Below are 27,598 nucleotides of genomic sequence, written 5' to 3' on the forward strand. Positions count from 1 at the left end.
GTATTTATTTGTAACATATCTAGTTGAAAAGGTCAGTAATTCAGGTTTTCTAAAAGTTAATCAAAAAGTTGCTGTAAGGTATATGAATGTGTGTGTATTATATGCATACTCCTCACAATGACTTCGTACATTTATAATACTTTCCAGAGTGTCTTGGGTATTTTTTTTCAATTGTTAGTCAGAAAAAGGCCTTTCTCTTACAAGTGTAAGAGTCTCTGATTCACAATCATCAAATAGCATAGCAAACTGGCCCTTTTTTTTTTTTCATGTTTTTGAAGGTAGATAGGAGTTTCTATCTCCAATCTGTTCTTTTAACATTTGAATCAAAACTTCATTCACAGGGTTATCCTTTTGATCCAGTAACTAAAGTTACAGCAGCAGTATATAAACTACATACAACAATGCAAATAAGGAATGTTAGCTAGTATTACATTGGCCAACAATAGGGGGGACAAAACAGGGGAACCTTGGGGTCGGGGGTTATTTTATTGTGTTTTACATCAGCAGTGCTATTCCAATTTACATCACCTCAGGATCTGGCCTAGAGCAGTATTGCCAACATCCAAGCTTTCAAAAATCGGGAGATTGGCTTAAAAAGCATGAGATTTAAAAAATAATGAGGTTCTTTTGTCTTCTGGGTTTTGAACCGTTGGGATATACTGAGGACTTTCAAGCTTTTCTTTGCAGCCATGAGGGCTAGAAACTACTTGTTGTTAAAGGAAAGCTGAGATTCTTAAGAAATAACATGACTCCAGGACCTGGGGTTTTAAGAAAAATGGCAAATATCATGATGTTCATGGCAAAAGTACTCCTGCATGAGTACAGGTTGCAAAACTGTGTTCATAGTGCCAAGGAAGCCAAACAAATAGAATAGTATATTGCTATCATTAAGAACCATAATCTAATGGCCTTATCTGGCAATTGGGAGTAGTAGGTGCTAAGCACCTTGCAGGATCAGGCAAGGAATGACAAAGGGTTTTGAATGGGTATGGGAGAGCTCAGCTCACGAAAGCTTATGCTCAAATAAATTGGTTAGTCTCTAAGGTGCCACTAGTACTCCTTTTCTTTTTGTAAATAAGGAAGTGTTATTTACTCCTTCTCATAACACAAGAACTAGGGTTCACCAAATGAAATTAATAGGCAGCAGGTTTAAAACAAACAACAGAAAGTATTTCTTCATACAAACCTGTGGAACTCTTTGCCAAAGGATGTTGTGAAGCTGAAGACTGTAACAGGGTTCAAAAAAGAAATAGACAAGTTCACAGAGGAATGGCTATTAGCTAGGATGGCTATTAGCTAGGATAGACAGGGATGGTGTCCTTAGACTCTGTTTGCCAGAAACTGGGAATGGTTGACAGGAGAGGGATCACTGGATGATTACCTGTTTTGTTCATCCCCTCTGAAGCTTTGGACACTGTCAGCAGACAAGATTCTGGTCTAGATGGACCACTGGTCCATTGAAAATTGTTCAGTTCTGTAATAGGAGACTTAGCATACTGCAAATACAATTCATTTGTCTGATTTGAAAAAAGGATTTTCACAAAAATATTTGCCAATTTGCCTCTTTTGTCACTGTCAGCTAGTGGGCCACATACTGAGCAGTTACAGTAATTGCTCATCTGAAATCATATGTTTTCATGTTGCCTAGAGAGTTCTTCAGATATCAAGTATGCAGACACTGATAATACTGATACTGTACTGATGATGATCTCAAAGGTGAAAAATTATATACTGTGTTTCCCCAAATCATAATACAAACTATATGTTTTTACTGGGAAAATATCCCTCTACTGCTCCAACAGTGTTAATTTTGTTATACCCTTAAAAATTGTAAGGTGTTTTTTCAAATTTTAATCCTACCACAAATGATCTCAGCATCAGTCTGTGTGATTTAAAATTGTGTGAACTTTTATCTACGTAGTAAGCCATAATGGCTGTGATAGAGGTACTGACTTGAATTTACAAAGGAAGGAGGAAAGACCCCATTTGTGACTTGTTTGTTGTACTTTAAAGGACAGAATTGCTTGAAAGTTTCAATATGGATGGTTAAAATGAAACAGAAAATCATTTTTTTATATGCAGAGGAACATGCCACATAGACAGCTGTGCTCTACCAACCAAATCCCTCAGCACCCCAACTGAGTAGTTTTGCATGGAGAAACTTTCATAAACTCCTAGATAAAATGGGGGTAACACAGTGTGCTGATGCAGCTCTCAAGGTTTTAAAGTTTTCCAGGATCTTTTCTTTTCTTTTATCTTCCATGCCACATAGCTGAGATGATCGTCTGGCCCTATAAAAATGTACTCTGCTCATAGCTCAAGAGTCAGGTGAGAATCCCACAATTCTTAAGTTACCACTTGTATTTGATCCTTTAGCAGGGGTTTTAGGCTAAGTTGTAAAGTACTTTATACCTGATCCAATGCCTGTTGAAATCAATGGGAGTTTTTCCATGACCTTCAGTGGGTATTGGATCAAGTTCTTTGAGAAGTGCAAAATATTATATTATTATTTTATTTAGCTATGAACATCAGACTGCCTCATCTGGATCCTAATATGTTTCCAGACTGCTTGGTCTAGGAGGCATTTATAAATTAAATTGTATAACTACTCTACAATAGCTGAAAAGTGATGGCCAACTGAAATATAGTGCTCTTATATCAGATGCTTTATTGTATTTAATGTAAGTAATTTTATTTAATTACTTTTAAGAACCCAATAATATGTGAAAGATTTAGATTCATTTTACAAATTGCTCATCTTTCATGGCCTGTACTCAAGTTTAAATTGGCTTCCACTGAAATTAAAACATAATTTCCATTATATGAATTTCATTTTAAAGGCTGTTATATGTGAGTTTTATTTACATAGTGTGATATCTTATGTTACTTTTACCTATTTGCTCAGGAGGGTTGACTCCTAGGCCTTTCAAGCATTTCTAAAAGGGCGCTTGCAACTAAATCCTTTCCTTTTTTAAAAGTCCTTCTTCCCAGACAGTGTTACCATTAGATCTCTGATTACTTTCTACTACAGCATCTGCTATTGTAAAGAAAAAATCTTTGAAATCTTTTATTATCTGATGCACCTTGTACCAAATTGGCTCTGTCTTGTTTACAATCCTGTTCTCAGGGTAAAGTCAACATATAGTCCCAGTCTACTCCAGAGGAACTCTCAGCACCTAATGGAGGGAAAATTCTTGTGGGAGCAGTCCAAATGATACATAAACAGTGACTTACATTGGATTTTAAAGGAAAAAAGCCAGCTGACATTAATTTGGTCCTCATAAAAGTGAGAAACTGGTATGTATGTGGGCAGGCACAGTGCATCTTAATATATGTTCCATTCTGTGCATCCGATGAAGTGAGCTGTAGCCCACGAAAGCTTATGCTCTAATAAATTTGTTAGTCTCTAAGGTGCCACATGTACTCCTGTTCTTTTTAAGGATACAGACGAACACGGCTGCTACTCTGAAACCTTCTATACACAGTAGCAATGCCCCAAATCCTAATCTGTGATATCCTTCTATAGGTTGGTGGGTTAACTTGCTTGCCACTGTGTCAAAACAAAGCTCCCAACAGTGGCAGAATTTCAATCCTTTTCTTCAGGGATGTGTTTGTTGTACAAAACTAAAACAGCCCACCACAAATCAAGGGAGAGAAACCAAGTCCTACTGCCTGGCCCTTCTAAAGCCTCTTCCTTATAAGGCTGCAGCCCATAAAACAGGCATCTCCAGCCAGGTCTTCCATCTGGCTAGAGTGGAGGGCCCCCTTCTAGAGCTTTTTCCCTGTCCCTGTGTCTCCAGCAAGGGCCTTCCTGCTCCCTGCAGGTCTCTCTTTTCCTAACTGAACAGCTTCCTGGCCTCTTATTTGAGGACCAGGTGACTTGCAGAGCTATCACCTGATCCCTGGCCTCAAATCCATCTCCTGGGATGCAGTTAATTTGTCATTGATGGGGCTAAACTGCTTTTAATGCACAAGTGTACACAGCTGAGCAAACCCTTTGGAAAATACAGTAACTTACTCCTCCCTTTTTATCAGCTCCTCTTTCTTCACCCTCTTTCTGGCCGGTATGCTTTCTAGAAGTAGCAAGTTATCATAAGAAATAATTAATACAAGATATCCTAACAGAGCTTTCAACTTCTCTCTTTACTGTTGTGTATGATGGGCAGACATTTATATTCTATTTATATTCTAGCACAAACCTCTACAGTCCTTTCTGTTTCTGAGGCAGCTATCACCTTGGCATTTATTGGTAAGCACTAATTTCCTAAAAACTCATAACCAGCTTATTAATGATATCCTTTTCTAATTATTTAATTTTGTTACTCCTGGTTGAGCATATGTTCATATTATTGAAGAATGGATATTTCTGTGGTTAATGTGTAGGACTGGAAGTCAGTAAACCCAAGTTTTATTCCTGGCTCTGCCACAGATTTCCTGGGGAACCTTTAGCAAGTCACTTAACCTCTCTGTCCCTTGGTTTGCCCATCTGTAAAATGGGTATAATCATATCTACTTGAAAGGGTTGTTTTGTGGTTAAATTCCTTAATGTTTGGAAAAGCTTTGGGTTTCCTCAGGTGTAAGGTGCTATAGAAATACAAAGCATTGTTATTTTTATGAATACTGATTACAGTTAGCCTAATCATAGTTAAGTAATTATCATCGAACACTTGCTGTGTCTAATATTCAGATTATTATTTTATACAGCTGGAGATGAAGTGAATATTTTCTAATAGGTTTAACATTACTGCTTTTTGGGGGAAATGTATCAAGGCAGGAATAGGGGTCAGTTATCAGAGCTACACATTTTACTTTTACAAGTAGCATCCCATTTTTGACTGCTGTATTTCTGGATCAGTCATACAATTGATGGAGACTCCCTGCCGTTCCACCTTTAAGGAGACAGTGTAATGATTATAGTTGCTAGCAGGGAGTTAGAACAGCATTGTATGGTAATGATCCATAACACTTCATTTTACAGCTGTGTTCCTGTGTTGTTTGGACCATCACTGTAAAATATTTTGGTATCTTTTATTTTATAAGTGAGGGAACAGTGTCAGCCTGTCTACACTAGAATGATCTATCTACTTAATTATGCTGCTCTCATCTCTGTAGTATCATATGATGAAAGACTTGGCACTGCCTTTCTGACTTACTAAATTTGTACGTTAGTCACTGTCTTAGGGAGATAGTGACTGTTCCTCACCTCCCCACCCTAGTTATAATCTTTTAATTGGGTCTGATGTGGGTAAGGAAGGCTAATGACTGGGACCCTTTGGCTCCTAAATGGAAATAATAATTCCATAAACATTATGGCCTGGTTTTGTCTTATTAGCCTGGTAGCATGTACATTCAGTTATTTTTGGCACCATCCCCTCCCCCCATCTTACTGTTACAGTATGGTGAATTGTGTAATTTTAATAAGATTAAAGATATTTGCATTTTAAGGTGTTCAGGGTATTAGCTAGTTGTGTGTCAGTTTAATCTGTCTGAGCTGGCTATAATCACCTCCCATAAAGGTTAGAGGGTTCAAGAATATTTACCTTGCAGAACTGAGAGTCTAGACATGTCTGGAATGGTCCTTAATTTTCAAGCTTTGTCTGAGATTTATGCCAACAGAAGAATGACACATAGAAAAAGTGACAGAGGCAGTAGATACAGAGTTCTTAACAAATCATTTGTGTAAGCTGTGGGTGATAGTGTGCCTGTGTCCGTGTGTGTGTATAGCAAAAGGAACAATCCATGGTGAAGATTAGGGTTGCCAGGTGTTCAGTTACCTGGTCAAAAATGGACCCTGGCAGCTCCAGTCAGCTCCGCTGACCTGGCCATTAAAAGTCCGTTTGGCTCCCGGCTGGCAGGCTCCCTAAATGGCTCCGTGTGGCTCCGAGGAAGCAACCAGCATGTCCCTCCGGCTCCTAGGCATAGGGGCGGCCACAGGGGCTCTGTGCTCTGTCACCACCCCTAGCACTAGCTCCACAGCCTGCAGGCGGGAGCAGTGCGCCGAACCCCCAAGCCTCCTAGGAACCGGAGAGACATGATGCCGCTTCCTGGGAGCCACCTGAGGTAAGCGCCACGCAGAGCCTGCACCCCTCATCCTCTCCTGCACTCGGAACCCCTCAGCCCTAGCCCAGAGTCCCCTCCTGCACCCCAAATCCCTCATCACCAGCTCCAGCCCAGAGCCCGGAGCTCTCACACTCTCCTCTTCCCCCTCCCCCCGCATCCCAACCCCTTAACCTAGCCCCCTCCCACACTCCGAACCCCTTGGCCCCTCCTGCACCCCAAATCCCTCATCATCGGCCCCTGCCCAGAGCTCACACCCCCAGCCAGAGCCTTCACCTCCTTCCGCACCCCAAACCCCTGTCCCAGCTTCGTGAAAATGAGCGAGTGAGTGAGGAGAAAATGAGCAAATGGGGGAGAGCGAGCAACAGAGGGAGGGGGAGATGGAGTGAGCAGGGGCGAGGCCTTGGGGAAGGGGCAGGGAAGGGTGCAGGGCAGGGGTGTTTGGTTTTCTGCTATTCGAAAGTTGGCAACTTTAGTGAAGATCTGTACTGTGCATTACACAATTGTGATTTGTTACGGAAAAGTACCGTCAAATGACTGACCCTGAAACCTTAAACTAGAGCAAAGAACTGGACTCAGAGATCTGGGTCCTGTTCCTGACTCTGCTGCTGACTCATCATGACCCCTAGGTATGTCATTTAACAGTTCTGTGCCTCAGCTTTCCCATCTACAAATTAGGAATGATAATACATGACTATCCCTCCTGGGTGCTGAGGCTTAAGTAATAGGTGTTTGTAAGGCGAAAGGAGCAATGGAAGTGCAAAATATTATTATAAAAGGAGAAACTAAAGGGATAAATAAAATATTCCACTGAAGTTATTACTTATCTATAATACTCTATCATGTTTTCCTTTATATGTTTGGAGTGTTGTGAATACTGTTTGAATCAGCTGAAGACAGTGGAAATAATCCATGCCCCACTGCTTTGGAACAAAAGCATTTTCCCAGAGATTACTCTTCTCAAGGGGAAGAGGTCTTGAAACAGGCAGAATGTTTGTATATTGCACATATACCAAAAACTCTTCTTAGAACATCACTTCATTTAATGGGTTTTAACAGCAATGCTAGGGTCGCCCTATTCTTTTTGTGGTTTGGCATATGATGTTGTATGTATCTTACGGGCTTCTGCTGAGAATGGGCCATATCCACCCTGATTGAATTGGCCTCGTTAGCACCGACTCCCCACTCGGTAAGGCAACTCCCATCTTTTCATGTGCTGTGTATTTATACCTGCCTACTGTATTATTCACTCCATGCATCTGATGAAGTGGGTTATAGCCCATGAAAGCTTATGCCCAAATAAATTTGTTAGTCTCTAAGGTATCGCAAGGACTCCTCATTGTAATATTATCACTTTCTTTTGGAGACCACGTATTCCCTGCCCAAGGAGCTCAAAATGTAGGTAAGGAGCAACAGTTGGCTGAAGAAAACTGGGTGGTAGAACTTAAGGGCTGGTCTACACTACTGCGGTAAATCGATCTAACTTATGCAACTTCAGTTACGTGAATAACATAACTGAAGTTGATGTAGTTAGATCCACTTACCATGGTGGCGACACTGCGCTATGTCGACAGGAGAGCATCTCCCATCGACTTCTCTTACGCTTCTTGGGGAGGTGGAATATACAGATTGATGGCAGAGTGCTCTGCCATTGATTAGCGTGTCTTCACCAGACCCGCTAAATTGACATTCGCTGCATCAATTGCAACAGTGCCAATCTAATGGTAAGTGTAGACATGCCCAAAGTAACACCAACATAGTTCCCTTTGCGGCTTTCCCAGAGGGGAAGGTGTGCAGGACATGGCCATTCACTCCTGCAAGATACTGTGGGTAAATTCACAGTGTTGCCAACTCTAATGATTTTATCATAGTTCTATTATACTTGGAGGTTTTCTTAAAGCTGCAGTTTCTGGAGTCATGTGAATACAAGAGAATCTCACCTTTAATTAAAAAATAAAAGTAAATTTCTAGTCTTCTTTATCAGAAAGAAGCTTGAAAACATGACCAGAGTAAACACTAAAGGCTTAAAAACCAGAAGGCTAAATAAGAACACATTTAAAAAAAAAAAACAGAATTTTTGGGGGGGGGGGCATGCGGTGGCTGACTTTTTTTTTTTTTTTTTTTTACATTTGGAGTTGGCAAGACTGGAATTTTCAAACCCCATGGATGGTCAGTAGGACCAAAGGTCAGCAAGGATATTCCAGATAGGGTAAGTATGGAAGATGTGAGGAGGACCAATTTATTTCCTCATTTATTCAGGCAGTGTTAGCAGTAAGTTGTTTGGTTTTATATATTTAATATTGGTTTTAATGTTTTCCCTTATGCATCTATAGATAGTGTTCGTGTGTCCTTGTTTCTTTGCCTTTGTTGTTAGTGTATGCAAATTCATCCTTTGTTTTACCCTTCCCTAGTGACCTGTTACATTTAGTTATAAAGATATGTAGAAGGGAAATAATTATACTAAACTTTGATCTGCCCTTAAAATCACACTATGATTAAACCTACACATAAGGGGAGCAGTGTGTGTTTGTTCCTCTACCTTAAGCAACAAACCTTAAAGCAGAAGTCCCCAATATGTGGGGCTTCCCCCTTAGGGGGGCACAGAGGAACATTTGGGGGTGTGTGGCTGAGGCCAAGGCCAGCCCCCATGGGGGGGCGGGGAGGGAGCACCACCCAGCTCCAGTCCTGGCCCCAGTTGCCAGCCCCACGCCAGGGATACTCTTCCAGCTGCGGCTGGTGGCCCCGCATCCGGGACACCAGCTGCCATCCTGTTCCCGGGGCTCCGCTTCCAGACGCAGCTGGTAGCCTCATGCCTGGGGCACAAGCTGCTGGCATTGGCCCCCAGCCCAGGCTCTGCTCCTGCCCTGCCCCCAGCTATGGCCCCAACTTCAGTCCCATTACCCCTGTCTGTGTCCCCCCCTCCCAGAGCCATGGCTCCACTCCTGGCTCTGGAGGTGGGGGCAGGAGCAGACAGGGATAAAGAGGAGAGCAATGTAAAAAGTTTGGGGACCACTGCCTTAATGAGTGGAGAGGAGGTAGGATGAATTTTTTTTGCATTACTGTCTTAGGTACCATCTTTTTACAGATGGATTCTGTGTAGAGACTTCTTTTATGGGAACCATTTAGATGTCAATACATAAGAACAACAGAGTGAATTAAAATGCTGTAAGGATTCTTCAGTTGGAATTCATAGAGTATAAGCCAGGTGAAGTGAGCTGTAGCTCACGAAAGCTCATGCTCAAATAAATTGGTTAGTCTCTAAGGTGCCACAAGTACTCCTTTTCTTTTTGCGAATACAGACTAACACGGCTGTTACTCTGAAACCTGTCATAAAGTATAAGGCCACTGTATGTCACAGACCATTACTTTTCACCCAGTTACCCTGTACTGAAACAAAAAATCCCTTGCTTTGATGCATTTTAAACTAAAACTTAATTTAATGCAGGTTTTTGTGTAATTTACTGATGGCTTTTTCAGACTAATACTTCACACTGACATTGCATGGTGTTGTGGCTCTTAGAGGCCCCAGTCAGTACCCCACTGTGCTAGCTGCTGTACAAACACACCAACAAAAAGACAATCCCTGCCCCAAAGAGCGTTTAAAAAAAAAAAGCAATTTTCAAATGATTTGAAGCTGCTGGGAAAGTATATAAACAAAAATTATAACAGAAAACCAAAATATAGTTCCCCGTTTGAGGTCTGCATTGCCTAGAAGGAAATCAGCTACTTTGGGAAATGAAACTAAAAATTAAGCAGCTGTATAACTTTGTTTTTCCAACTGCTGATGGTTTTAGAAGACTGGGTTTAGGTAACATGACTACAGCATTTGCTGTACTAATCCTTCCAGTTCCTGTAATTTTACTTGAGTTGAACTTGGAGGTTGATTGCATAGAAAAACATTAGCATCAGATACTGACCAGCCTTTGAACATATGCAGTTATGTATTGGGTTTAGAGACACTACAAATACAGGTAAAAGCAAAGAATTGTCACTAGGAAGTAATCCCTTCCCTCCAATAAAAGCTTGGACTCTTTCACGAGTTTCTTTTGTTGTTTGACAGGAAAAGAAGGGCAGGGCATTTGGAATTTTTAAAGAATTGATGCTTGTGTCTGCTCTGATCCTACTAGGCCTCACAAATTGATCAGGGTCTGGCCATGTGCCATAAATGCTTGGACTGGAGACTCCCCAGTGCTTCAGGGAGTGGTACTGCCAATTCTGTAGGTGCTGCTCTTTCTGCCCCTTATATGTGGGGAAGGTCTTTCTTACTGTCGAAATCCCTAAATCCACCAACTTGTCCTCTCTTGAATCCTTCTCTAAGGGTTACCCGTGCTGTTGTAACACCGACAGACACTGGTGGTCGGGATCAAACCTGGAGCCTCTGGAGCTTAATGCATGAGCCATTACTGCATGGGACAGAACACCACACCCAGAAGGTGTGTGGGTTACACTATGGTGCCTGAAAATCCTCCCATCTAAATAGTGGTTAGGCAGGTGGGGAGCTGAATGAACCAATTATTGTGCACAATGTGACAGTTTTATTCTTGCCTCATCCTCTTTTCCCCACACTAACTTTTAATTTTTACTTCAACCTGTTGGGTTTTGTCATGATCCTAGACTGTGAGATTTCTGAGACAGTCAGACTGTCTTTTTTATTCGTACAGTGCCTAGCCCACTGCAGCCATGATTCTTGAATGACCCTGTAATATAAATGAATAATAATAATGAACTGATTGCCCCAGCATATTGTTAACAAGCATAGGATTTGCCATCATCCTTTGGATCAGGCATGAAACTGAGGTCCTTGAGGATTAAAGATCCCATAGCAGTTTTTGTAAGGATTATTTAACCTTGATTTCCTGGACCCAGTTTGACCTGAGTATTTTTGTTCTTCTTACCTTAATTCTTTATTCATTTCCTTCCCTAAGCCATTGTGTTGCCCTGCTGTGTGATAACATCCGCTGTGTTCCATATCCTCTGATGAAGGACATTACAGAAATGTAAAGCATCAGCATTATTATTTATTATACAAAATGTATCTGTCATAAAATGCCTGTGAAAGATGGAAATGTTCATTTTAGTTTTCTAAATCTGCTGGGTTGGAAACTAAATGTAAATCGGGGTAATGTATATCCCTTTCTGTTGTGTTTTGCCTCTAGCAGCTTTTAAGATCACAAATGTACATTTTTAATGGCCAAATATAACGTTCACAGGGAGACATTCTGCCCCAATTGTTTCATTAGAGAATTGACTTACTAGAGACTGCTTTTAAGGAGTCATGTCTGTGGCTAACCAAGGTATTGTCCCTTAAAAATATGTATAAATAAGAAGAGCAGTTTAAAATGTTTTCTTTCTATCCAAACTGCTGAGTTTTAGTTGCAACATGAAATAAAATGAAGAGGTTATGTTACAGGGCTATGCACACATTTATTTCTTTCCCGAAACCAGTATTTTCAGTCAGCGCTATCCCAGAGGTGCATGAGAGCTTTGCTAACGGGTAACCCTGAGGCTGAATTTTAACAATTATTTTACAATGAATAACTCTGATGTACACTCTGTGTGTGTGTGTGTGTGTATATGTGTGTGTGTGTGTGTAAAATATATAGATACGATATTATTAATGGGTTACTGCCACAATTAATTAATTACCTTTGTCTCACTTTTCAAGCTGAGTATTGCTGTGTTTTTTGTATTTAAATATCCCTTGTGGCACAAATCTGAAGCAAATAGAAAACCAGCATCCATCTTTCTCTCCTTTTTTCCATGGTCATTAATTACAGGTGGTTCCATTTTGCGTGATATTCTGGACTGGGTGCATAGGTGATTGCTATGTTGATGCTTATACGTTAGTGCTCTGCTGTTCCTGTAGGCCAGGGTCGATGCCTACCTGCTGCCTCCCTTTGGCAATACCACTGTGTTTTATGCAGCTCTACTGCATTTTCTCTTTACAGATATACTTAATGTTTTAATTTTTGAGGCTTCTTTTTTATGGAGATCTCAAAGGTGGAGATCATTCAGCTGCATAAAGAAACCAGATATCATCCAGCTATAAAATTGCATTGTGTAACATAAGCTTTTGTTTTGTCTACTGTTAATTTTCTGTTCCTTTTTTTCTAAAGTTTGTCCAGCAACCTGAAATAGGTAATTTTAAGTCTGTGGTTTCTATTGGCTTCTAATTTCCCAGTGGATAAAAATATATATCACAAGCATAAGCCAAAAGTGTGTGGGCACTGGTGTGGGGGGTGGTGAATTTTCCTGCTCTCGGGGCATTTGTGGGATTTGAGAGGCTGTTGTATTTATTTATAAGGAGAAAAAGGGGCAGGATTCTTCCATTCTCTGCTACCAAGTGTGCCAAGTACCATTTTAAGGACTTTACTTAAAGTCTTTGTATGTCTTTGCATGATCTAATTGGTTCCAGTTACTGCCCTAGGGTGAGAAGTAACTAGTGCAGTCAATTATTTCATACTAATGTTCACTCTGATCAATCTATTAATTATTACAAAGAGGGGGAGAAATGAAAACCTGTGTGGATAAACATTCACGATATGTCCTAAAGAGAGAGGTTAGAAAATTCAAAGGTAAGATGACATTGTTAAGGCTCCAAAGTCTAGAATTAGATACAGACTTTGTTTTGCACGCAGGCTTATAGGCATCACATTTTGTCCCTTAGGGTCGCCTGCTCCATGACTAGGGAGACTGCTGACACTTACAAGAATTCTGCTCTCTGAGAATAGGATTCTTGTGATTTGCTATGCTTTGCCTAGTCACAAGGAGGGAACAGAGGAATGGCATGACATGTAGGTTTACGTCAAGTGTAGATGTGTAAAGCTCAGCTGGGAGTGCTCAGTCGTAGCTGTAGACCAGGCTGTGCCAATTAAACCTGCTCTGAGCAGAGTTAGACAACATCGTACTTAAAACTACAGAATCCCATGAGCAGCAGGGCTTCCAATACTGTGAAGAGCAATGGAGCTGAAAAGTTAACAGTCATGGGAATTTTTTTTAAAGTTTCTTGGTGTATGTAGGCAAGGTGTGAGAGACAATACTCTACATGTTTACTATATCTATAGAGTGTACCTGATGGGTTCTGCTTACACCAGGGGTCTCAAACTCAAATCACCAGTAGGGCCACGTGAGGACTAGTACATTGGCCCAAGGGCCACATCACTGACACCCCCTACCCCTGCTGCCCCTGGCCCTGCCCCCACTCCACCCCTTCCCCGCCCCCATTCCAACCTCTTCCCCAAATCCCCGCCCCACCCTACCTATTCTCTGCCTTCTCCCCTGAACGCGCAGCTCCCTGCTCGTCCCCCCTCCCTGCTGGAAAGCGCTAGGCACTCCCAAACAGCTGTTTGGTGGTGGGAAGTGCCTGGAGGTAGGCAGAGAAGCGGGGACGCGGCACACTGGGGAGACGGGGAGGGGAGATAGGAGGCCCACAAGAAATAACTCCGGAGGGGGGGGCGGCGAAGGAGGGGGCACAGGGAGCTTGGAGGGCCACAGGAAATAACCCCGGAGGCCATGTGTTTGAGACCTCTGGCTTACACTTTGGCAGTGTTTGTATAGCTTGTCATGCCAATAAAGCTTCATTGAGTGGAAATGAAAAAATTGTGTTAGAACATAGTTTAGTCTTGCCTGTATGGATGGAATAAAAAACCATGTTAGAAGTTTGTTGTGTCACTGTGCTACAGTCCAGTCAGCTAACACGGTTCTGTAACTTCATTATGCGTGCTTGGGTTCTGTCCTTGCAAGAAGACCAAATGGTATTGTAACACGGACCAGGCACTGTTGTTATAACTAAGGCTATGTTTCAGTCACGGGTGTTTTTAGTAAAAGTCATGGACAGGTCACGGGTAGTAAACAAAAATTCATGGCCTGTGACCTGTCCGCGACTTGTACTATATATCCCTGACTAAATCTTGGGTGCTGGGAAGGGGGGCTCAGGGTGCTGTGGGTGCTCTGGGGGTGGCCCAAGAGTGCCAGCAAGCAGCCCGTGGGTGCCAAGGGTGCTTGGGGAGGGTACGCGGCCTGGGGGTGCCAAGGGTGCTTTGGAGTGGCGGGGCCCAGGATCCCTGTGGGTGATGGGGAGAGGGGGCCAGGCGGCAGCACGCAGCCCAGGACCCGCACCAGGGCTGGGGGGGGCCTTCTGGCAGCAGCCCAGGCCCCCGCTGCTGCAGAGTGAGGGGGTGCAGCGGCCCAAGACTGCCCCAGCAGCGGCCGGTGCGGCTGGCCCAGGGGCTGCCCAAGCTGCTCAGGCAGCCCTGGAGCCAGTCTCACTGGCTGCTGCGGAAGTCATGGAGGTCCCGCAAAGTCATGGAATCCATGACCTCCGTGACAGACTCGCAGCCTTAGCTATAACGCAATAATCCAACATGGTAAATTTGTGATGCTGCTAGTGTTGTGCTGTTAAATCATGTCTATGCTGCTAGTTTTAAAATGGATTTGGGAATCAGGGTTGCCAAACCTCCAGGATTGTCCTGGAGTCTCCAGGAATTAAAGATTTATCTTTAATTAAAGATTATGTCATGTGATGAAACCTCCAGGAATGCATCCAGCCAAAATTGGCAACCGTATAAATCCATCTGTTTTTAAAAGTGGTTAATGCCCTCTTTGCATCCACACTGTGAAGTCTGCAAAGCACAGTACAAAGTTGTGTTGAATCTTGCAGGGTGGAGTCTTAAACTGCAGGAACAATGTCTGAGACTGCAGGAACAATGTCTGAGAATCTTTCAGAATTCCAGAGGGGTGGGCGAATGTACAAACCAGATTTTGACATAGTTAGGGTTTATTTTTCAGCTAATGTGGACAGAGCTGAGTAGGCCAATACCCTTGGAGAATGTAGAGTTTTGTATTCTTTATTTTGCCTCTCCCTGCCTTTCTGTTCCCTCCTTCCCCTCAGGGGAAACAGTGGGTTATACAGTTTCACCTCTTAATCCTCTTTGACTGGACTTTAATTTCAGCTGAGTGCTACCTATCATATTATAGAAGGGGGAGGTGCTGAGGATAATACTACAGTAAGGGCCTTATGATTGTCTCCTGATTCATTGTGTTGTAAGGATAAGTCATCACTGTTTGCTCAAATCCCTATGAGTTTTTCTTCAAAATGAAGTGATTAACTTCTGTTGTAAACTTCCTCTTGTCTAGGGCACCCGAGCTTTATGCTGAGTTTGACAGCATTCAAGATATCCTGCCCACATAGGCTATTAGGTTCTGCTTATCCTTTGGTTCCACTGCCTGGTGAAATATGAGATAACGGGGAAAGAGCTTATCTTACATGCGTCTGAACTGACAAATATGGCAGCCCTTTCAGTAAAAAGGCTAATGCAGACGAGGCCTTTTCCCTGGATGGAATAAGAATGAGCCCCGTACTTGTCTTGTCCCATTGGCAATGGTCAGATGCATACAACATGATTTCCATAGCATCCAGACAGCCAGAGTATCTAATAGCTACCTGTCTAGTCAATACATCAGCTTTGCTGGAGCAGAGAGCTGGAGTTTGTTATTGAGACTCATTTCTAATGCATCGGGAACAAATCTTTTTACCACCCCTCTTTATTCCAGAGGAAACATCATAAGCTGCATGAATTTATTTACTTCAATGACGAATAACTGTCAGTCGCCTTTTTTTTTCCAAATAAGATATTTCTCTAAAATTTCCTTAGGATTTAATTTGCATAGCTTTAGGCAGGAGAGGAGGGAAAGGGGGAGAGAGTTGAATTTGTTAATTTTTTGAATGTTACTGTTAGGCTAGCTTTAATTTTTGTCTCTGGATTGAAATGTGAGATAAGGCGATCCAGCTATGTTCCCATCTAGGGCCTGGCAGGGCTGAGTGTGTGTGTATATGAGGGGTGGGCAGAGCCCCAGGGGATGGAGAAGTAGCTGGATCCCCATTGGACCAGGCTGGATCCCCCTGTCCCATGCACTGAGAAAACGGGGCCTCTTCAGGGCAGGACTGGGTCTGGCTGCAAGTATTGGGGACTGTCCCCATGGTTGGGGAGTGGGAGCAGGGGGCTGGGCACTGGGATGCCATTTCTTCTGGCACCCTACTCTGAGGTGTTAACCCTTTCCCTGCCAGCACCATTGTCCTGGATCCCAATAGGGCCAGCACCATTGTCCTTGTCTGGGTCAGACCCCTCGGAAATGCAAGAAACCTCCCGTGGGAAGTGGCTGAACCAGAAGGCACTATTTAGGGCAAAAACCAGATGGTTTTTGCCCTAAAATTATGTACTGGGTCATGACAGACCATCAAGGTTTACAGATTGATTCCAAGACCACAAAGGTTGAGAACCATTGGACTAGATGACCTTCAAAGTCTCTTCCAGCCCTATATTTCTATTATTCTATTGTTTTTGTGCGCACACACACACACACACACTGTGGCAAGAGGGTATTTTTCATTTTTCCTCAACTCTAAAAACAAGCTGCAGAGGTTTTGCTCAAACTCTCCAGACTGAGAAGAGATGAAACATGGGAAATTTCATCCTCAAAGATTGAATGTTTCAGAAAGATAGGAGTGTGTGAAAATGGGATTGTTATGGAACCTGTTATTGTGACCCTAATCGGATAGCTACCCTAACACTTGAAACAATTTCCTGTGAGCAAGGAACCTTTCCGCTCCTCCTTCAAATCCCTTTCTGAAACCCATTTCTTCCATGAAGACTTTCTAGGTTTATTCTCCCAAATGATATATCATTGCTTTGATATCTACAGATGAAAAGGCTTGTGGAAGCCCTATTATCATTGCTATCTGAATTAGACTCTGAATTCCTCATTCCTTCTCTTAGTTTTGGTAAAAAATCATGTTCACTTAAAGCATTCGCCAAATATTAAACTTCATCAACAGCAGGCCTATGTGACAGGTGCATTTAAAGAGATTTATGATCACTTTCACCATTTGGCAGGCAATTGCTTTTTATTATTTTCAGATTTTTATTTAAAAATAGATTCATGTCACCTGGCAGCGGCTGGGCTGGCTTACTCCATGAGTGAAGTCCACCACCCAGTGGCAGAACTTGCTGTGTGTGTACATTATAAAGCAGAGGCAAGACAGGTTTCTACTGATGCAAAGGCAGCCCCTTTTACCAGGAAGCATGCCCTCTTCTAATCCTACCTCATCTGGAAATCACTCTTGGGTACATCTCATTTATGCACAATGAATACAGCGTTTACTTAAAGGAGCTCTCTTTTATTAGGTATTTGGGCAGGCTAGAGTGTATTATCATCAGCCCTCTGTTTAAGAGAAGTGCCTATAAGACTATGACAAGTCCACCAGTAAACGGGGGAGTGTGGGTCCTGTCTATCAGTTTCAGATTTATTTTTAAAATCCATTAAGTTACTAGCCCATATGTTGTGAAGAAAAGCTTCAAAATGTGAAACAAATATAAGGAAAATGCTTTTCTGGATCTGAGTTTGCAGGCAGCCTGAAATGGAGAACAGTGAACTTCATCAGGCTTGGTTTCAATACGCAGGCTAAGCAGTCAGGCTGTGTGCGTAGGAGTTCCTCCAAAGCTGGAGAAAAGAATCCTCACTACTACACAGCAGTAGCTACCACTCCAACTTCAGTGGTGCTCTGGCTATTTCAGCTTTGGTGCTCTACAATGCTTGCCTACCATGGGATCCACTGAACCCACATTAAATCTCCACTGTGCCCTGGGCCAGTCTGATTAACATTCATACACTCCTCCCTGCATGGGCTCCCTAAATTCCCTTCACAATGCAAGGCAGGGCTGGGCAAATTTTTTGCTCTGGGCTGGGACGGAGGGGTTCAGAGGGATCAGGGCTGGGGCGGGGGTTGGGGCGTGTGTGTGTGTGTGTGTGTGTGTGTGTGTGTGTGTGGTGGCTTAGGGGTGCAGGCTCCATGCGGCACTTACTTCAAGTGGCACCCGGAAACAGCAGCATGTCCCCCACCTGGCTCCTATGCGGAGGCGTGGCCAGGCGTCTCTGCGCGCTGGCCTGTCCGCAGGTGCCACCCCTGCAGCTCCCATTGACCGTGGTTCCCAGCCAACGGGAGCTGCAGGGACCTCTCTTGGGGCAGGGGCCCCCCTGGCTGCCCCTACGCATAGGAGCTGGAGGAGGGACATGCCGCTTCTTCCGGGAGTCGTGCGGATCGGCCCCTCACCCTGCTCCCCGGCTGGAGCTCCGGAGCAGGGGAAGACCCAGACCCCACTCTGCAGTGGGAGCTCGAGGGCTGGATTTAAATGGCTGCCAGGCCAGATCCGGTCTGCGGGCCGTACTTTGCTCACCCCTGAAGCAAGGAAACCCCCGTAACTGATTAATAAGCGGATACTCCATGGCTACAGAAGTAGGACTAAGATTTGCCCCTAAAAGACAGATAAACTGTCTCCGTTCATCTCAATGGGTTTGACTCTGAAGCTTCTCTGTGTGTCCCATTGTCTGAATTCATTTTACCACTAAATATTGGTACATGTCTGGAATGGTCAAGCAGTTTCACCCATCCATCTCTCACCCCCTCTGTACAAATGCACCAGGATTTGGTGACCAGTACAATAATTCTAGCTACTGACGTACTGTATGTATAATTTGTGAAGGGAAGATTGCGTAGGGGGGAGTGGCTAGAGTTAATTGTGTGTGTACTCTGCTGTACTATTGAAAAATAGTTTTTTCACTCTGGTGGCTGTGATCTGCTCTATTTTATGTAAATTAGGTGTGGCCCTCAAGGTTGCTAGGATGGTTCTCTATTGAGCAATATTTGGTCATCCCTCCCCTAGAAGCTAAGCCAGTTTTGACATGCTGCTTTAATGTTTTCTGGCTGCAATATAGAAAGACTTAGAAATCTTTTGTTGTCATCACACATAGCAGTGAAGCGTTCTCTCTCTCTCAGACACACATTATTAAATTTGTTGTACATAGACTGCGATCTCATTTCTCCTTTGCGGTAAGAACCGACAAGTCAGTGATGGCTCGGTGCTGTATGTCCTATCTGTTCTTGTTGTATTTGTGTGTATCAGGAAGTGCTGGTTTTGGCATGTTTTTCACTTGGCACACAGAGTGGTGAAACTTCAGATTTGTATTCGTGATAAAGTTCAGGAAAGAAAAAATTGTGGCAGGTGTTTCCTAGTTTCTTAGCTGCACTGAAAAATTTAAATATGATATGGCGTGCTATGAATGAGTCAGTTTAAACAGCACACAAATTAACATTCCAATAAGACTGAAAAATATCAACTATCTTGTTAACTGTAGAAATCACGTGGTCCAAATATTATATTGCCAAACTATGTTTTCTGCCTTACAAAAGCAAGTGATGAATCTTATGAGTTTATACTAGCTTTATACAAGATGAAAAGGTAGCGTCCTATGCATTATTATGTAACCTAGCAGCTCCTGCAAAGTAGGAGTCATTTCCATGGTTATTTTTCTTAAGGGGAAAATCTCATATATTCTGTATGGGGAAGAGTTTCAAAGGGCAGTTGGGTGCCCAGCTCCCAGTGAAAGCCAAAGGTTTGGCTGGGTCCTTTCAAAATCCTGGCCTAAATCTATTTTGTTTGAAAGCTTTCTCCCTTTTCCACCCCATTTAGTGAAAATGTTGCTTGAATTTCCACTGGTGCTATGCTGAAGGCGGACAGCACAAGTGGAGTAAAGTTCATTTGTAGAACTTTGATCTGACCCTGTTGATACTTCGCCTCTGCTTAATAAAGGTTAATAAAGACATCCTTTTGTGTACCCTTCTGCCATACTGACAATTTAAATTAGAAACAAGAATCTAGCTCTGCTTCTGGATCTGATCAGTGAAATGCATGACAGCTTTGCTTATGTAAGACTGTAGGAAAAGGATCTCCATTTTTACATGTTCCTCAAGCCTCATCCTTTTCATCAGCTTTACTCTTAGGTAAGGGGAACCGCATGGTACTATTTAGAAGCTCATGTAGCGGTAAGGTAGCAGCAAAGCCATGTGAGGCACTTCTCCCTGCTCCAAGAGGTGAGCATGCTACCTCTGTTGTGCTCTCAGTTCAGGCCTAGGAAAGAAAGTCTAGCTCCTGAAACCAGACTTGCAGTGTTGCCAACGCTCATGATTTTATTGCGAGCCTGGTGATATGTTGTGTTTTTCTTAAAGCATCAGCTGTTGGAATAAAGAGACTGCTTGAGTATCTTTGCTGAGAAATATGACTCAATTGCACCCTAAAGGCTCAGAAGCCAGAAGGCAAATAAAAAGAACCTGATATTTGGGTTTTTTTAAGCTAAGCTTATGATTTCGGGGGGCCTGACTTGTGATTTTTTATGCTCGGGGGTGGCAATACTGTTAACGCTGGCCTGTTCCATGGTAATGTGGATTCTAACAATGACAAAGGCTATCATCAGGTTGACTATCTCATCCTGATCTCAATGGGATACTTGGTTGGAGTGCGACTGAGATGAATCCATTGTCTGTACTAGTTCAATTCTCCTAAACAGAGACCACCATTCAGGCCTGTACTCCCTGCTGTTTTATATTTGTTTGTGAGTGGACAATACTGTGTGTGCGATTTTATATATAAACAGTAATTCTTTTATTCAGGGCTGCACAAGCAAAAGACAATGTGCTTTATCTGCTTACTTTGAAAGTACAAGATAGGAAAGGGCCTTATTTTGCTAAATAGCTCTACAGAATTTAGTGATGGCAGTCATTACTAGGGAGCAACATGTTATATTTACGGTAGTGGGACAAAAATGTGGATGTTTACAGGGACTGGTGAGTTTCCCGGTACTTTCCAGTGGTGGCTGATAGGCTTTTGCACCCGCTTGCAGCAGTAACTTTGGAGTGACCTGGTCTGTCATGAGGTCGCCGTAAAAATGGCCCTATTGCATGCATGCTGTTGTGAGGCAGATGTGGAATTCATGTGAGTCAGCACTCTCCCACCAGACAGACAGAAACAGAGTCCACAACTTTTAGGAAACAAATATCCCATTCATTAGCTCAGCTCCTTTTGGATAAATCATTACTAGTGTAAACCATCCATTATAACAAGGGAAAGAAATTTCACAATGTAAATAAAACAAATTACTGTGGCAGAGCAGTTTGTGTTTCATTGTAATGTCTAATGGCATATTTCTCATAAATAGATTTTCCCCCAGTCAGACCCATCACATCTATGATACATGTGGGCTCCATTAACCTGCACACACCAGAGGTATTCCTAGATTTATTTCCTCCCCAGCAGTGCAATGCGGTTCTGCTGTATCGGGTGGTTACCTAGGGTTAGTCCACTTTTTGTGCATGTATCCAGACAGTTTGCATGCAAGTGTTGCCAGAGAAACAACAGTAGAATCACAGACTAAGGGCCTGGAATATCACTCATTGATCCAGTCTGTCATACCACTTATGGATCCAGTTATCAGTATGAATGCAATTCCTTTTATACCTCTTTAAGTATTAAAAATAGCTGAGGATGGGATTCGTGGATTTTGAAAAAATCTGATTCTACTACCATTGATCAGACTGTGCATTTGTATTGATTTCCCCCCTTCTCCCTTTTGGACAGCATTTTCCCCATGCTCCTGCTTTTAGCTTTCAAGAGTGGGCCTGAGAAAATACTCTTTATAACTTTACTAGATGCAAGCAGTACTCCCGCTTAGCTATTCTTGTCTCCTTATGTGTGTGGCCCTCCTGTGTGGACCTCCATGCATGCATAGCGGGCTGAGTGTTGCTGTGCAGATCTGAGGAAAATGCTGACCCCAGCCTTTGGATTGTGATATGCTCACCTGTCATTGAGAAATGAGCAGATTGAACTCTTCTAATGAATCTTTAACAGCCAGGCTTGGTCTGTTATGACTCTGATGCTTAAGTACAGTCATAAACATATGCTATATTTGTCCTGCAGGAATCTTCAAAGTGTTTTTGAAGCAAATGGCTTCTATAGTAGTTATTTGCTGTCTGAAGTCTACTGCCACCTTTTAAACTTAAATACACTTTGTTTTCAGATGCTCAGTGTGACGGGCTGGACCCCCTGGGATGTCACCTGGTATGCTGGGATGCCACTGAGTCAGACTATTCTGCCAGCCTGGGCCCCCTTTTACCTAGTCTTGCTGGGCTAGGCTCCCCTGCCTGTTCCAGCCAAGCACACAGGCAGGGCCACACCCAGCTCTCAGAGAGACAGAGAGCCGCTCTGAGAAGGCTCAGCTTCAGGGGCTTGCCACAGCATCCAGCTGTCCACCCCCTCCCCTTGGAGTACAAACCCAAACTTGTATGAAATTTGCCTCTTCCCTCAATGTGGAGGAGGGTGCACACAGCTTCTCGCCCCACGGCACCCCACTTAGAAATCACATAAACTGGGTTATATTGTAAACCAGAAATACATTTGTTAACTGTAATAGGTTTTATTTTATTTTAAGTAGTTAAGGAGGTAGCAGACAGAACAAGACAGATTATTAAGAAAATAAAACAGAGCATGGAAATTAAACTTAATACACTAAAGAAACTGGTTACATGTGAGTTCTCTCCGTAAATGTGGTTCTAATAATCTTCTTCACAGGCCAGATGCCCTTCCAGCCTGGGCCCAGTTCTTTCCCCCAGTTCAGTCTTAGTTGTTCCAGCAGTCATCTTGGGTGGGGCAGCAGGGGAGAACTGACGACCAGGATTACCTCACTCCCCACCCTTAAATGTGATTTGCATAAGGTGGGAGTCCTTCTTTTCCTAGTTTGACCCTCCTTCCCTTACAGTGGAAAGTTACAAGAAGTCCCAGGTAATGTTTTAGTATCAGGTGACAAGACCACCTGACTCTGTAGGGCCCTTGTAGCCATTTTTCATGGCTGACCCACAGGAAGACTACGATCTTTTACAGTCCATTGTCCTCGCTGATGGGCCATCTGCCCTGTCTGGCTTTTCCATTGTTGTACCTGAAGTGTTGGCAGGGGGTGTCACCCAAAGTAACATAGCTGAAATACAGATACATAGTCAATATTCCTCATTTCAGATACAGAAATGATACATGCATACAAATAGGATAATCACATTCAGTAAATCATAACCTTTCCAATGATATGTCACATGAGCCATCTTGCATAAAGTATATCTCAGTTATGTCATATTCATATCATAAGAATATTTTCATAAAGAATATGAAATGACACATCACACTTAGCTTGTAACATAGAAGACCTGGCAAATCAGTAACTCCTCCTCTTTTCTCATTTAGCTATCTTATGTGCTTGCCTCCCAGGATTTTTTAACCAGTCTAAAATGACTTCGGAGAAGAAATTTTAAAAATGCTATTTCACTGCAGCTTTCTCATCCCTTTCCCTCTCCATTCCAAGATCACATGCTTAACTTGCGTATACAATGAATCATGAGATGGAAGTACTGATCTGGGCCCCAACCAAGCCTTCAAGGCACTAAAGAGCTTGAAGTTCTGGGAGTCATGAGCACAATCCTTGAGAATAAAATTCTAGGATGATCTATAATTGCTAGGATGATCCCATCACCTGCTTCTGAAGCTTTAGTACATGCTAATTATCAGCAGTCTGAAAGCTTAGTTATTCTGTTTTGGGGCTACTAGGGATTTTTGCAGATTTTAGGCTTGGGTTTGTTGTGAATTAGTCAAGACTTGAAGTTAGAAAGACTGATTTCCCTTTATAGAATTGAGGAAAGGGTGGAGGAATCTTTTGCACTTTACATATAATCACACTGACTGACATACAGTAGTCAATCATATGCAGTCCTATGGTCTAAATAAGATAACTGAATTCCATACATTTTTAAAAACAGCCGTTCCCTTTTTACCAGTTTAAAGTTTTCCTTGGAGAGAGAAAATATGATAAATTCATTGGAGAATCAGGAGTTTTGGATTCTATTTCCAGCTCTGCTATTGTCTTGCTGTGTGACTTATAGCAAATCACTTAATTTCTCTGTGTCTGTTTTTCCTTTCTGTGGGGAATATAATACAGTATTGAATTCACAGGTTTATTATGAGAACTATAGGCTATGTCTTCACTGCAAAACAAAAGTATGTTTTAACCCTGAGCTAGCAAACTCAAGTTAGTTAGCTTGATGTAAAAGCCTAGTAGCGACAAGATGCAGTTAGTGTTTACCTCAGCGTAACTAATTGAAGTCAACACTGCATCTGCGGTTTACCTTGACTAGCTGCAGTAAAAACCACCTGTGTGCCCTGTCTGCACTAGGAATTTACACTGAATTAGATATCTCAGTTCAAAATACTCCTCTTTTAGCAGTGAAGACATAGCCAAAGTTTGGCTTTTCCTCTCTGAGCTATTCTGAAACAGACAAGGGGAAGTTCTCTGAGCCATTTTGCCTCCACTGGATAGGACGGTTCAGGTGGATCTGTGAGGGTAGTGTGTTCAGTAGGGCTGTCTCCACACTTGGCATTTTCTTACAGTCTCCAGCCGCTGTGGTACCACCCGCACTGTCCCACTGGTGCTAACAGTAATGGAAGCACTACTGCAGGCAAGTCGCAGGAATTTTTATCACCTGTGTCAATGAATGCTGTTCAGAGCAGATCGAGATGATTAAAACACTGGCAGCCTGTGTATATACTTAGCTCTTCTGCAGTCAGACCCACTGGTGGTAGTGCAGCAGTGGGAGATTTACAAGAAATACTAGTAAAGCTGAAGCCTCGTAGTCCTTGTTGCTACTGTACAATGGGGCAGTGTACACGATGTAAGCCTCTGCTTCCAGTTACCAGCCAGCACTGGTAGATAGGCGGAGCCCTGAAATCTGGCCACATCCCCAACCAAGCCTTAATCCCCAGAACTGATAATATTGGTATACCATATAATTTCAGTAAGAAAACTATCTCCTCCTACTAATATTTTCAATCTCTGATTTTAATCCTGGTTTCACACCTTCATGTGTGTTGCAATGTTAAAAAACCTAGTTTAGCATGTCAGCGTGTTCTATGTAAAGATTCTCAAAGAAGGTCTGTGCATTGTCCAGCTCTGTGAAACCTTTCAATTAATGTTGTTTGATAATGTTTGATAAAATATTTTGATAACATGTTAATTTGCGATCAGTTTCTCACCATTGTCTCTCTCTGGCTGCCAGATAGTTTGCTCGCAATGTGGGATGATGCAAGTGAATAAAGTACCTGGCATGAGACTCACTGAAATCCCAAAGGGTCTTCTTTTAGTGAAGCAGTGAATATTCCGTTTTGTGTGTAAAATAATGTTAATGGCTTATTTAGCAACATGTATTTCAAAAGCCTGGCTTTTAGTTTTCTTTTGAGGGAGGATTCTTGCATATGCAGACATTTTAGCACCCGCTACTAGTTCTGTCTACCTCTCTCTTTTCACTCTCGTCTAAGTTATTTCCATGGAAGGATAATATATTATGTGATCTCTCAGGTTTTTAATGTATCTCTTGATTCATCTCTTATAGTTACTTCTTGAATGGGCTATAGAAAAACTTACGGTGGTGGGAATCTGGGGGAAGGTTGAGCAGTGCCATTGTGTTCCTGTGAACTGAACTATTAAGTTCACAAACCAAATCACAGAAGATCAGCACAACTTTGTCATGACTTGCATAGCACAGCATTGCATTTGTTGTCAGGACAAGTGTCTGAAGAACACAATTTTTTCCTTTTCATTCTTTATTATTATTATTACTATTGTTCTTTCTTGAGTTCAGTCTGGCCTTTCCTGATAATTATACATCCTGCTTCTACAACTGATGATTAGATTAGCTAATCAAACAGGCAAAAAGCAGTGAAATATGATCAAAATAAAGGGCGGAAGGAGTTGTGCTATTTTCAGTACAGATGATTTGGTTCTTGAGGTTTTAATGGAATTAAATGGAGGATTGAATTAGCCAATGATTGAATTTAGTGGAAGTCACTGTATACCGGTGTTTAACATAACAGATCCCTGCACAGAATTTTGATTCTCAACCACCCCTTTAGGGATGTTTTCATAGTCTGAATAGCCCTGGGCAAATTATCACAATCAAACTTACAGCAGCTTTTTCATGCACACAGTTTCTCATTCCATGTGCATCTATACTAGGAAATTCCTTACCTATTTTTCAGCAATGGCATGGCTGCACCATTGTTACCAGAAGTGCAAGCTCTAGTGTAGACAGAGTGCAGGTATTTTTCCACCAAATCATCTAATCCTGCTTACGTGACAGTGGTAAAATGCCTGTGCCCAGCCTGAGCTAGCATTAGTAGACCTACAGAGGTGCAAGTTCAATAGTAAATATCCCCAAAATTGACAGTGTATACACAGCTAGGGACACTCTTGAGCCAGGCAGATATGAAATGTGGGTTGGTTTTACAGTGTCATACCCCAGTTTGACTACTTGTTCCATTACAGGAAAACAAACCACCACCTGTATGGTCTGCACATGGGCCATGTGGGCTTTGTGACTGTGGATCAAGCACACCTTTGTTTATCTAGGAAACATGGTTTGGAGGCAGCTCTTTAATTGAGGCTTGAAATGAGTAATGTTTTTTTAAATCAAAAATCAATTTTCACAGTTTTTCCTAGAAATGTAGACCAAAGAACAGCTTTAGTGGCAAGTTAATTTAGATGTCTGTGCACTCTCCCTCTCCTGCTTTAAATTCCTCCTTCAAACTCACTTCTTCAGGCTTCTGTCACTAATATCACACTCGTGCTATCTGTTCACTTTCCCCTAATCACATTGAAACAAAAATAAAATAAATATTAAAAAGCAAGACATACAAGTGCCACAAGTCTGAATACCTTGTAAATGAGAAGAGCAGTTTTTCCTTTCCCCATAATATGGGGATTTCTCTGTATCTTATGTGTGAACTCCAGGGCCAGATTTACCAGAGTTGGTGCACGGAAGTGGGAATCCACCACAGAGAAGGGCGGATCGAGTTGCCTGTTAGAAAGGGAAGTTTCGGTGATTACCGGGACTTTAGATGACTCGCAACCAGAGGCTACCATGTACCCTTCTCAGTCAGTTCTGCCAGCCTTCTGAGATGAACCAATCTCCTATAGCTCACCTTAGATGGACATGTTTCTTGCCAGTCTCCAACACACAAGCTTACCTCCCCTGGATGGAGATCCTACAGCATGGGTCTTCCACCAGGCTGTACATCACAGAAAGATGGTATAGGCCATGCAGTGAATTTGTCCACTTGTCTTTCTAATGGACTGTAAATCACAGTGAACACTTATGGTGCTATGTAAATAATAATACTTTCATTGTGCCGGTCTAATTTGGCTTTCTGTGCTCAAGTGTGTGTTAGATATTTCACAGCACAAATGAGGTAAAATTCACCCCAGTGCAGAGGCTTATCATGAGTCTTATGCACTATGGACTTTTTCTACTTAAGCCCTCAACATAGGGGTGAATTTCCACCATGGTGAATAACACCATTTTATACCAACTTTTGCACTTTAGCAAATACTGTTTACTTTTTACAAGCTTTATTGAATTTTACAAAGCATAAAAATAAGAACAGATTAGAGAGGTGTCAAGACATGAGCCACAATAAACCATGTCCCCACAGGACCTAAGTAAAGAGACTAAGAATTGGTAGCAAATATCAAGTAAGCTATTTGCCTGTAGGATTCCAAATGTTGAGAAATGAAACTGTTTTGTTATACTTGAGTATAATATCACTCATGTTTGTAAATG

General features: G+C 42.4%; 1 protein-coding gene across 4 annotated transcripts in view; it reads left to right on the forward strand.

Moving 5' to 3' along the window:
* LDLRAD4 (low density lipoprotein receptor class A domain containing 4) overlaps positions 1–27,598 on the forward strand; it is a 432,405-nt gene that overhangs the window by 372,535 nt on the left and 32,272 nt on the right. Inside the window, exon 1 of one of the 4 annotated variants that reach the window (XM_074944683.1) lies at positions 8,193–8,266. The exons of the other annotated variants lie outside the window; for them this stretch is intronic. The gene's annotated coding sequence lies outside the window, so the exon portion shown is untranslated. Of the gene's footprint in view, positions 1–8,192; positions 8,267–27,598 lie in introns of those variants that run through there. 4 annotated transcript variants of the gene reach the window in all.

The sequence above is a fragment of the Natator depressus genome, chromosome 2, assembly GCF_965152275.1.
Source record: "Natator depressus isolate rNatDep1 chromosome 2, rNatDep2.hap1, whole genome shotgun sequence".
Taxonomy (NCBI): domain Eukaryota; kingdom Metazoa; phylum Chordata; order Testudines; family Cheloniidae; genus Natator; species Natator depressus.